Source organism: Stomoxys calcitrans, chromosome 3 (assembly GCF_963082655.1).
Source record: "Stomoxys calcitrans chromosome 3, idStoCalc2.1, whole genome shotgun sequence".
NCBI lineage: Eukaryota > Metazoa > Arthropoda > Insecta > Diptera > Muscidae > Stomoxys > Stomoxys calcitrans.
This window is the reverse complement of record NC_081554.1, coordinates 29,073,678-29,085,267: the sequence shown is the minus strand read 5'-3', so window position 1 is coordinate 29,085,267 and position 11,590 is coordinate 29,073,678.

Genomic DNA, 11,590 nt, shown 5'->3' with positions numbered 1-11,590 from the left:
TCCGATTACCATAAAGCTTCATCGTCCGAATGACTTTATAATCTCCGAATGCCGAACATATGTTAACCAAAAGAAGGCACACTGACCAGGTTTCAGGGACCAAACTGAAGACGCATTTCGACGACAATCACCCCCTTCAGATGTACCCAGTGCACCACAGCAACTACCCGCTTCATCCCAGCCAGTGGAATACCAACATTAACGCGGGATTTGAAACCAAGCGTATGGCGTCATTGGCGGACATGCAAACCTCTGCGCCACGGCGGCTTCCAATGATGAACCGTTGGACGGATTTGCAGGTGGAGAAGATTATAGTTGATAGAAGATTGGTGGCCTACTATAGAAGAGTGGCAAAAAGAATTAGGTTCGTAGTCCTTAATTTGTTTACATATAGAGAACGGCGCCGGATGTGGTGTCTTCTACCTTTAACTCGGTATTGACGTCTATTTCCGCATGCGCAGTGAGTGCCGAATTTTCTAAGCGGAGGTCTAGGCAAGGGCAGCCGAGATAGTTTCGGGGATGTATTGGGTTGCCTAAATAGTAATTGCGGATTTTTTAAAAGAAAGTAAATGCATTTTTAATAAAACTTAGAATGAACTTTAATCAAATATACTTTTTAACACATTTTTTCTAAAGCAAGCTAAAAGTAACAGCTGATAACTGACAGAAGAAAGAATGCAACTACATAGTCACAAGCTGTGATAAAATTTGTCAACGCCGACTATGTGAAAAATCCGCAATTACTTTTTGGGCAACCCAATAAATCGACCGAAGGAATATTTGTATATTCAGCGACAGCCAGGCGACACTGAAGGCTTTCACTGTTACGGGTTCAAGATTCAAATTGTTGGACCGATGTAGAGATAGACCACGTTCTGATTATGATAAAGCTTCATCGTCCGAATGACATCATAATCTCCGAATGCCGAACATATGTTAACCAGAAGAAGGTGCACTGGTCAGGTTTCAGGGACCATACTGAAGACGCTTTTCGACGACAATCACCCCCTTCAGATGTTCTCAGTGCACCACAGCAACTACCTGCTTCCTCCCAGCCGGTCGAATACCAACCATCCGACATGTTGACCGAGCAACATGATGAGCTTCGCCTGGCCAACCCTGGCAGTACAAGTATAAGTGAACTTAACAAGGAGAGGCCACCGTAGCGCAGAGGTTAGCATGTCCGCCTATGACGCTTATCGCCTGGGTTCGAATCCTGGCGAGACCATCATAAAAATTTTCAGCGGTGGTTTTCCTCCCCTCCTAATGCTGGCAACATTTGTGAGGTACTATGCCATGTAAAACTTCTCCAAACCAAAGAGGTATTGCACTGCGGCACGCCGTTCGGACTCGGCTTTAAAAAGGAGTCCCCTTATCATTGAGCTTATACTTGAATCGGACTGCACTCTTTGATATGTGAGAAGTTGGCCTCTGTTCCTTAGTGGAATGTTCATGGGCAAAATTTCCAACAAGGAGATTGACATGTTGGTCAAAGATCACAAATGCAAAATATAGTTGGAGGAAGGCGAAAAGTGCAACACGGGCTCTGGTGCCAATAAATTGTGGTCAACATTGAGATCACTCAACAACCCATCAGGGAGCACATGCCAGACCTGACGACATGACGATCGATTTTCACATCCTCGCCTCAGACCACGTTCCTATAATTATAGACATTCATCGTCCGAATGACGAACATACGATAACCAGAAAAAGGGACACGGGTCAGATTTCAGGGACCATACTGAAGAGGCATTTCGATGATAACCGCCCCCTGCAGTTGTTCCCAGCGCAGCAAGGATTGTCTTCTTAATCATCTCGACAGCCGATGCCCGCTGCATCCCAGCCAGTCGAATACCAACCATCCGACATGTTGGCCGAGCAACATAATGAGCTTCGCCTGGCCAACCCTGGCAGCACAAGGGTAAGTGAACTTAACAAGGTGATTGAAAGTTTGATCAAAGACTACATATGGTTGGGGCAAGGCCAAAAGTGCAACACAGACTCTGGTGCCAATAGATTGTTGTCAATAGTGCGATCAATCAACAACCCACCAGGGAGCACATGCCAGACATGACGAACGATTTTCATCTTCGCCTCTGACCACGTTCCTATAATTATAGATCTTCATTGTCCGAATGTCTTCATATTCTCCGAACCCCGAACATGCGTTAGCCAGAAGAAGTCATACTTTTCAGGTTTCAGAGACCATACTGAAGACGGATTCTAACGACAACCGACCCCTTCAGATGTTTCCAGCGTAGCAAGCATTGTCTGCGCATTCATCACACAGCAGCTGCCCACTGCATCCCAGTCTGTTGAATAAAAACCGTCAGACCAAATTTCTCGGCCGGCAGTCATATTGGCCGAGCAAAGTGATGATCTTCGCCTGGCCAACCCTGGTAGTACTAGGATAAGTGAAGTTAACGAGGAGATTGACGGGTTGGTCAAAGACCATAAACGCAAAATAGGGTTGGAGAAAGTTGAGAAGTGTAAAATAGACTCTGGTGCCAATAGTTTATGGTCAACAGTGAGATCACTCAACAACCCATCAGGGAGCACATGTCAGAACGTAACTGCCTTCAATGGATAACAGACACTAAACTCACACAATGTGCAGACTATATATCGTCTGCAACCAACTGCAGGCCAAGGAGCTCTTTAGAAAGACACGGAAACTCCCATTCAGAACTGAGCTACAACTATTCTGTACAGAAGAGGTTGTCGAGGTCATAAGTAGAGCTAAGCCATAGAAAGCTATGGGCCTCGATGGAATATCGATGCTGATGGTTTATGTGGTTCAGTGTTTCCCAAACACCCCATTATGGAATAAATTAGAGGGAAATTAATTTCTAACAACGTCAAATGACTGCTGCCCGATTCAAATTTAAGCTCAATGATAAAGGGACCTCCTGTTTTATGCCGAGTCCGAAAGACTTGTCACTAAAGAGTGACACCTCTATGTTGAGAAGTTGTACATGGCTGAAATACTCACAAATGTTGCCAGCATTTAGTGAGGGGATAACTGCCCCTTAAAAATGTTATCGCCGTCAGTATTTGAACCCGGGCATTTGGGCACAATAGGCAGGCATGCTAACCTATGCACCACTGTGGCTCGATGCTGATGCTCAAGCAATTAGTTGAAGTGGGAATCAAATATCAAAAACTGTCCATTTCCAACCACTGCTGATTTCAGACACAAAGAAGGTAGGTCGAGTGGTCCCTATTCTGCAAATGCAGATTTGCCCATGAAAATTCCATTAAAAAACAGGTGCAAACTTCTTACATATCAATGAGTGCTGTGCGATTCAAGTTTAAGCTCAATAATAGGGGCCTCATTTTTGAACTCGTACCGTTCAAGGTTAAACGATAGTTTAACAAATATTTGCCTTGAGTGCATATTGGCATAATTTTTTCTACATACCAAACTTCTGTCAAACCAGCAAGAATTAAAGCTCTAGGTACCGCACAAGGGTGATCGAGAGACCAGTTTACATAGGAGCTCTATCAAATTCTTTACCGATTTGGCACAATTGTTGGAAGTCATAACAGAACACTAGGTGGAAAATTACAAGAAGTTTAATCGGGAGATCGGGTATTATGGGAGCTATATCAGGTTCCTGACCGATTTGAACCGTACTTGGCACATTTGCTGGAAGTCAAAACAGAACACTACGTGCAAAATTTCAGCCAAATCGGACCAAAATTGCAGCTTCCAGTGGTTCAAGAAGTCAAACCGGGAAATCGGTTTATATGGGAGCTATATCGAGTTATAAAGTGATTTCATTCGCGTGCTCCAAAGTATTGTCGTTGGTGCTACTCAGGGATTGCCGCGTCGATGTGGCTATCACATTTTAACGCCCTCAGGAGTAAATTTAAAGCGACCTCTTCATACTCATCGGTATCCTCCTCCTTCTCTTCATCCTCCATTTTGTATAAAAATGAAAATTGCGTTTTTATTAACTACTCCTTAATACCTTTCTTTTGATACCCATATTGAATATGGTTAAAGATACCATATGTCCTTCCCAGGTCCAATTTTTATACCCTCCACCATAGGATGTGGGTATACTAATTTCGTCATTCTGTTTGTAACACCTCGAAATATGCGTCTAAGACCCCATAAAGTATATATATTCTTGATCGTCATGTCATTTTAAGTCGATCTAGCCATGTCCGTCCGTCGGTCCGACCGTCCGTCTGTCTGTCGAAAGCACGCCAACTTTCGTAGGAGTTAAGCAAGCCGCTTGAAATTTTGCACAAATACTTTTTATTAGTTTAGGTCGGTTGGGATTGTAAATGGGCCAAATCGGTCCATGTTTTGATATATCTGCCATATAAACCCATCTTGGATCTTGACTTCCTGAGCCTCTAGAGGGTTCAATTCTCGTCCAATTTGACTGGTGTTTTGGTGTCATTTCCAACAACTGCCCTGAGTATGATTCAAATCGGCCCATGTTTTGATATAGCTGCCTTATAAACCGATCTTGGGTCTTGACTTTTTGAGCCTCTAGAGGGCGCAATTCTAGTCCGATTTGACTGAAATTTTACACGTATTGTTTTGGTATCATTTCAAATAACTATGTAAGGTATGATTCAAATCGGTTAATAATCTGGTATAGCTGTCATATAAACCCATCTTTGATCTTGATTTCTTGAGCCTCTAGAGGGCGCAATTGTCATCCGATTTGGCTGAAAATTTGCACGTAGTGTTTTGGTTCATTTCCAATAACTGTGTTAAGTATGGTTCAAATCGGTGCATAACATGATGTAGCTGCCATATAAACCGATCTGGGATCTTGACTTCTTCAGCCTCTAGAGGGCGCAATTCTCATCCGATTTGACTGAAATTTTGCACGTAGTGTTTTGGTACCACTTCCAACAACTATGCTAAGTATGACTTAAATCGCTACATGTTTTGATATAGCTGCCATATAAACCCATCTTGGGTGTTGACTTCTTGAGCCTCTAGAGGGCGCAATTCTCGTCCGATGTGAGTGAAATTTTGCACGTAGTATTTTGGTATCACTTCCAACAACTGTGATAAGTATGATTCAAATCGGTTCGTAGTATGGTGTAGCTGTCATATAAACCGATCTTGGGTCTTGACTTTTTGAGCCTCTAGAGGGCGCAATTCTCATACGATTTGACTGACATTTTGCACGTTGTGTTTTGGTGTAATTTCCAACGACTGCTCTAAGTATGATTAAAATCGGCCCATGGTTTGATAAAGCTGTTGTATAAACCCATCTTTGATCTTGATTTCTTGAGCCTCTAGAGGGCGCAATTGTCATCCGATTTGGCTGAAAATTTGCACGTAGTGTTTTGGTGTCATTTCCAACGACTGCGCTAAGTATGATTTAAATCGGCCCATGGGTCTTGACTTTTTGAGCCTCTGGAAGGCGCAATTCTCGCCCGATTTAACTGAAATTTTGCACGTAGTGTTTTGGTATCACTTCCAACAACTGTGATAAATATAATTCAAATCGGTTCGTAATCTGGTATAGCTGTCATATAAACCCATCTTGGATCTTGATTTCTTGAGCCTCTAGAGGGCGCAATTGCCATCCGATTTGGCTGAAATTTTGCACGTTGTGTTTTGTTATGACTTCCAATAAATGTGTTATGTATAGCCCAAATCGGTACATAACCTGATGTGCCTGCCATATAAACCGATCTGGGATCTTGACTTCTTGAGCCTCTAGAGGGCGCAATTCTCATCCGATCTGGAAGAAATTTTATACAACAGCTTCTCTCATGACCTTCAACATACTTGTCTAATATGGTCGGAATCGATCAATAGCTTCATGCAGCTCCCATATAAACCGATCTGCCGATTTTGCTTCTTAAGGCCCTACAAGGCGTAATTCTTATCGGAATGAACTGAAATATTACACAATGACCTCTACAATGTTCAGCATTCATTTATTGTCCGAATCGGACTGTAACTTGATATAGCTCCAATAGCATAACAGTTCTTATTCAATATTCTTTGTTTGCCTAAATAGAGATACTGCGCATAGAACTCGACAAATGCGATGAATGGTGGAGGGTATATAAGATCCGGCCCGGCCGAACTTAGCACGCTCTTACTTTTTGGTTTTGTTTTTACATATTCATAATCTTTACGCTAATACCTTTCATTTGATACCCTTGTTGCCTAGGATGGGTATCACCCCCATTCTGTAGTGGTTGTGTAAAATAAAGCATTTTTAAGTGCCCGGAGTCGAGTCAAAACTGCTCCATCCCCGGGTGGGGGTTATAAAAAACAAATTTTCAAAAAATAAAACCCATTTTGGGTCTTAACTTGGACAGTGGACAGGCGTTCAAAATTTGAAACGGATATTCATGTCCGTTAGTAAATAGGATATTAAATTAAAAAATAGCATCTTTATTTTAAAGTTTTGGATCTTTGGATTGTTTCCATTGCAAAAATCTTAAATTTTAGGCCAACATTTTTTTCAGTGTATATACACGTTCAAGAATGTCAAGACGATTATGAATATATATATGGGGTCGCATTTCGAATGACTAGATTAGAACACCCCCATCCTATGAAGAAGTTTCATTTCTATACCCATCACGGGTATAGAAAAGAAACGTCTTAATTCTAAAATTTTGTTGAATTTAAGTATTTTCTTATTTTCTTCAAAATTCTCCATCCAATTGTTATTCGCCTCATTTGTTTCTAAGTGACTTTGTATTTATTGCTCCCCCCCACAAATGTTTTATAGAATTGAACTTTTAATGAGCTGCCACTCATTACCAAGTTAAAAAATTTCAAGTGAGTGTGGCTTATTGTTCTTAAACGCACTCTCAAACCACTGGATGGCCACTTTAGTTTTATGTGCCATAAAAACGAAACTTTGTAATGGCTAATGTGACGAGCTTGGGGCCAGGCCGAAACATACGCATGTTTCCATGTTAATTGTTAGGAGTTTGTCGTTGTCGCAATAAATTCCGGCCCAACTGCAGCAATAATAATTCTACACCTCGCAAATGGTTTATGGGTTTTAAGAAAAACTACCATACCATCCATCAGGGATGGGAATGTGAGTGTTTAATCACGATATCAAGAACTAAGCAGTGCCGCACTTTTGCCGCTATGGTGTTCACACATGAGATATCTCAGGTGGCCATCTGTTGAATTATAAAAAATTTTTATCTTCTAAGTCTCTCAAGGCAACATTTTCTCAACTGTCACAACTTGTGAATAATCCATCCCTGATGTTCATTGACATTACATAGCAATCTATGATTTATGATTCAAACTCACCATTCATATCGTTCACAGTTATCTATTGGAAGAATGTTTAAAGTTACTTGATTTGCTTGGTATTCCAATGACCATTGCAGTTTTATGGCCATTGAAATAGCAAGCTGCCACAAGCGAATGCCTCCAATCGCAATTGACCATCTATCGATTGTTGTATGTTAACTGATTTCTAGGTAAATTGTAATGGCAGGTGGTTTAGTCTTTTGAGTCTTTTCATACGAATTTTTGTAATTTATTCATCATAATACCCTCCACTGTAGGATAGGGGGTATATTCATTTAGTCATTCCGCTTGCAACACATGGAAATATCAATTTCCGACCCTACAACGGATCGGATCGTCGTAAAATTCTGAGACGATTTAACGATGTCCGTGTGTCTGTCCGTACGTCTGTTGTAATCACTCTACAGCCCGCTATTGAGCTGAAATTTGGCACAGAAACGTCTTTTTGATGGACGCTGGTTAAATTCTTGAAAGGGCCAAATCGGACCATATTTGGATATAGCGGCTATATAGACCGATCTGACGATAAAGGGTCTAATGCCCATAAATGCTGTATATTTTATCCGATTACGCTGAAATTTGAAACGGTAGGTTCGATTAAGCCTCCCGACATTTGACCTAAATATGGTTCAGATCGGAATATATTAAGATATAGCTGCCATATAGACCGATCTCTCGATTAAGGGTCTGAAGCCCATAATATCTTTATTTTTCAACCGATTTCGCCGAAATTTGAAACGGTGAGTAGTTTAAGGCCTCCCAGCATTCGACCTAAATATGGTTCAGATCGGACTATATTTAGATATAGCCATCATATAGACCGATCTCCCGATTAAGGGTCTGAAGCCCATAAATGCTTTATTTTTCAACCGATTTCGCTGAAATTTGAAACAATAGGTTATTTTAAGCCTCCCGATATCTGACTTTAATAAGGCTCAGATCGGACTATATTTAGATATAGCCGTCATATAGACCGATCTCCCGATTGAGGGTCTAGAGCCCATAAAAACTTTATATATTACCCGATTTCGCTGAAATTTTAAACAATGAGTAGTTTAAGGCCTCCCAATATTCGACCTAAATATGGTTCAGATCGGACTATATTTAGATATAGCCATCATATAGACCGATCTCCCGATTAAGGGTCTGGAGCCCATAATATCTTTATTTTTCAACCGATTTCGCTGAAATTTGAAACAATAGGTTATTTTAAGCCTCCCGATATCTGACTTTAATATGGTTCAGATTGGACTATGTTTAGATATAGCTGCCATATAGACCGATCTCCCGATGAAGGGTCTGGAGCACATAAAAGCTTTATTTATTACCCGATTTCTCTGAAATTTGAAACAGTGGGTTAATTTAGGCCTCCCGACATCTGACCTAAATAAAGATTTAATCGGACTATATTTAGATATAGCTGCCATATGGACCGATCTGCCAATAAAGCGTTTGAAGCCCAAAAAAGCTTTAACTACTACCCGATTTCGCTGAAATTTTAAACAGTAGGTTATTTTAAGCCTCCCGATATCTGACCTAAATATAGATTTAATCGGACTATATTTAGATATAGCTGCCATATAGACCGATCTCCCGATTAAGGGCCTGAAGCCCATAAAAGCTTTATTTTTCAACCGATTTCGCTGAAATTTGAAACAGTGAGTAGTTATGCGTCTCCCAACATAGGACTCAAATATGGTTTAGATCGGACTATATTTAGATATAGCTGTCATATACACCGATCTGCCGATAAATGGTCTGAAGTCCATAAAAGCTTTATTTTTTATCCAATTTCGCTGAAATTGTGGGAGGATTGCTCAAGATCATCCTTTTAAAGTTCAATTTCCAATTTTATTCATTTTCTCATTCCGTTTGCAACACATCGAAATATCCACTTCCGACCCTGTACAGTATATTCTTGAACAGCGTAAAAATCTAAGACCATGTAGCCATGTTCGTCCGTCTGTCCGCCTATTTGTTGGCATCACGCTACAGTCTTTAAAAATATAGATATTGAGCTGAAACTTTGTACAGATTCTTTTTTTGTTCATAAGCAGGTTAAGTTCGAAGATGGGCTATATCGGACTACATCTTGATATAGCCCCCATATAGACCGATCCGCCGATTTAGTGAGTATTGTTCGACTCAGATCGGTCCAGATTTGGATATAGCTAGCATATAGACCTATCTCTCGATGTAAGATTTTGGGCCCATAAAAGGCGCATTTATTGTCCGATGTCGCCAAAATTTGCAAAACTGAGTTAGATTAGGCCCCTCGACATCTTTTTGGCTCAAATTGGTTAAGAGTTGGATGTAGCTGTCATATAGACCGATCTCTCGATTTAAGGTCTTGGGCCCATAAAAGGCGCATATACTGTTCGATGTCGCCAAAATTTGGCCCTCCGATATCCTTCTTCAATGTGGCTCAGATCGGTCCAGAATTGGATTTAGCTGCCATATAGACCGATCTCTCGATTTAAGGTCTTGGGCCCATAAAAGGCGCATTTATTGTCCGATATCGCCAAAATTTGGGACAGTGAGTAGTATTCGGCCCTCCGATATCCCTCTTCAATTTGGCTCAGATCGGTCCAGAATTGGATTTAGCTGCCATATAGACCGATCTCTTGATTTAAGGTCTTGGGCCCATAACAGGCGCATATATTGGCCGATGTCGCCAAAATTTGAGACAGTGTGTAGTATTCGGCCCTCCGATGTCCCTCTTGAATTTGGCTCAGATCGGTCCAGATTTGGATTTAGCTGCCATATGGACCGATCTCTCGATTTAAGATCTTGGGCCCATAAAAGGCGCATATATTGTCCGATTTCGCCAAAATTTGGAACACTGAGTTAGGTAGGCCCCTCGACATATTTTTGGCACAAATTGGTTTAGAGTTTGATGTAGCTGTCATATAGACCGATCTCTCGATTTAAGGTCTTGGGCCCATAAAAGGCGCATATATTGTCCGATGACGCCAAAATTTGGGACAGTGAGTAGTATTCGGCGCTCCGATATCCCTCTTCAATTTGGCTCAGATCGGTCCAGATTTGGATATAGCTGCCATATAGACCCATCTCTCGATTCAAGACCTTGGGCCCATAAAAGGAGCATTTAATGTCCGATGTCACCAAAATTTGGGACACTGAGTTAAATTTGGCCCCTCGACATAGTTTTGAAATATGGCACAAATCGGTTTAGATTTAAATATAGCTGTCATATAGACCGATTTCTCGATTTAAGATCTTGGGCGCATAAAAGCCACATTTATTGTCCGATTTCGCCGAAATTTGGATAGTGAGTTGTGTTAGGCTCTTCGACAGCCCTCTTCAATTTGGTCCCGATCGGTTCAGATTTGCATACAGCTGCCATATAGACCGATCTCTCGACTTAAAGTCTTGACCCCATAAAAGGCGCATAATATATATATAATCCAATTTCACTGAAATTTTACACAATGGTTCAGATCGGTCTATATACAAACTCAATGTCAGTGACAAATTTCGTCGAAATCGGACTATATTTCGATATAGTTGCTATGGGGGCATAAATTATGCATTTTTCACTGGATTATGACGAAAGGTGGTTTATGTAAACCAAATAAAGGTTACCCGGGGTGGTGGGTATTTAAAGTTCGGTCCGGCCAAACTTTACGCCTTGTTTTACTTTATATGACCCCTAAATAAAAATTGTTTTCCACCAAGCAATACTTGTAACAGAGCGAATTTAATAAAAATTGCCCATGTTGAAATCATCTTTGACCGAAATGCATATTTTTTGATTTTTATACCCTCCACCATAAGATGGGGGGTATACTAATTTCGTCATTCTGTTTGTAACTACTCGAAATATTCGTCTGAGACCCCATAAAGTATATATATTCTTGATCGTCGTGACATTTTATGTCGATCTAGCCATGTCCGTCCGTCTGTCCGTCCGTCCGTCCGTCTGTCTGTCGAAAGCACGCTAACTTCCGAAGGAGTAAAGCTAGCCGCTTGAAATTTTGCACAAATACTTCTTATTAGTGTAGGTCGGTTGGTATTGTAAATGGGCCATATCGGTCCATGTTTTGATATAGCTGCCATATAAACCGATCTTGGGTCTTGACTTTTTGAGCCTGTAGAGTGCGCAATTCTTATCCGATTGGAATGAAATTTTGCATGACGTGTTTTGCTATGATATCCAACAACTGTGCCAAGTATGGTTCAAATCGGTTCATAACCTGATATAGCTGCCATAAAAACCGATCTGGGGTCTTGATTTCTTGAGCCTCTAGAGTGCGCAATTCTTATCCGATCAGAATGAAATTTTGCACA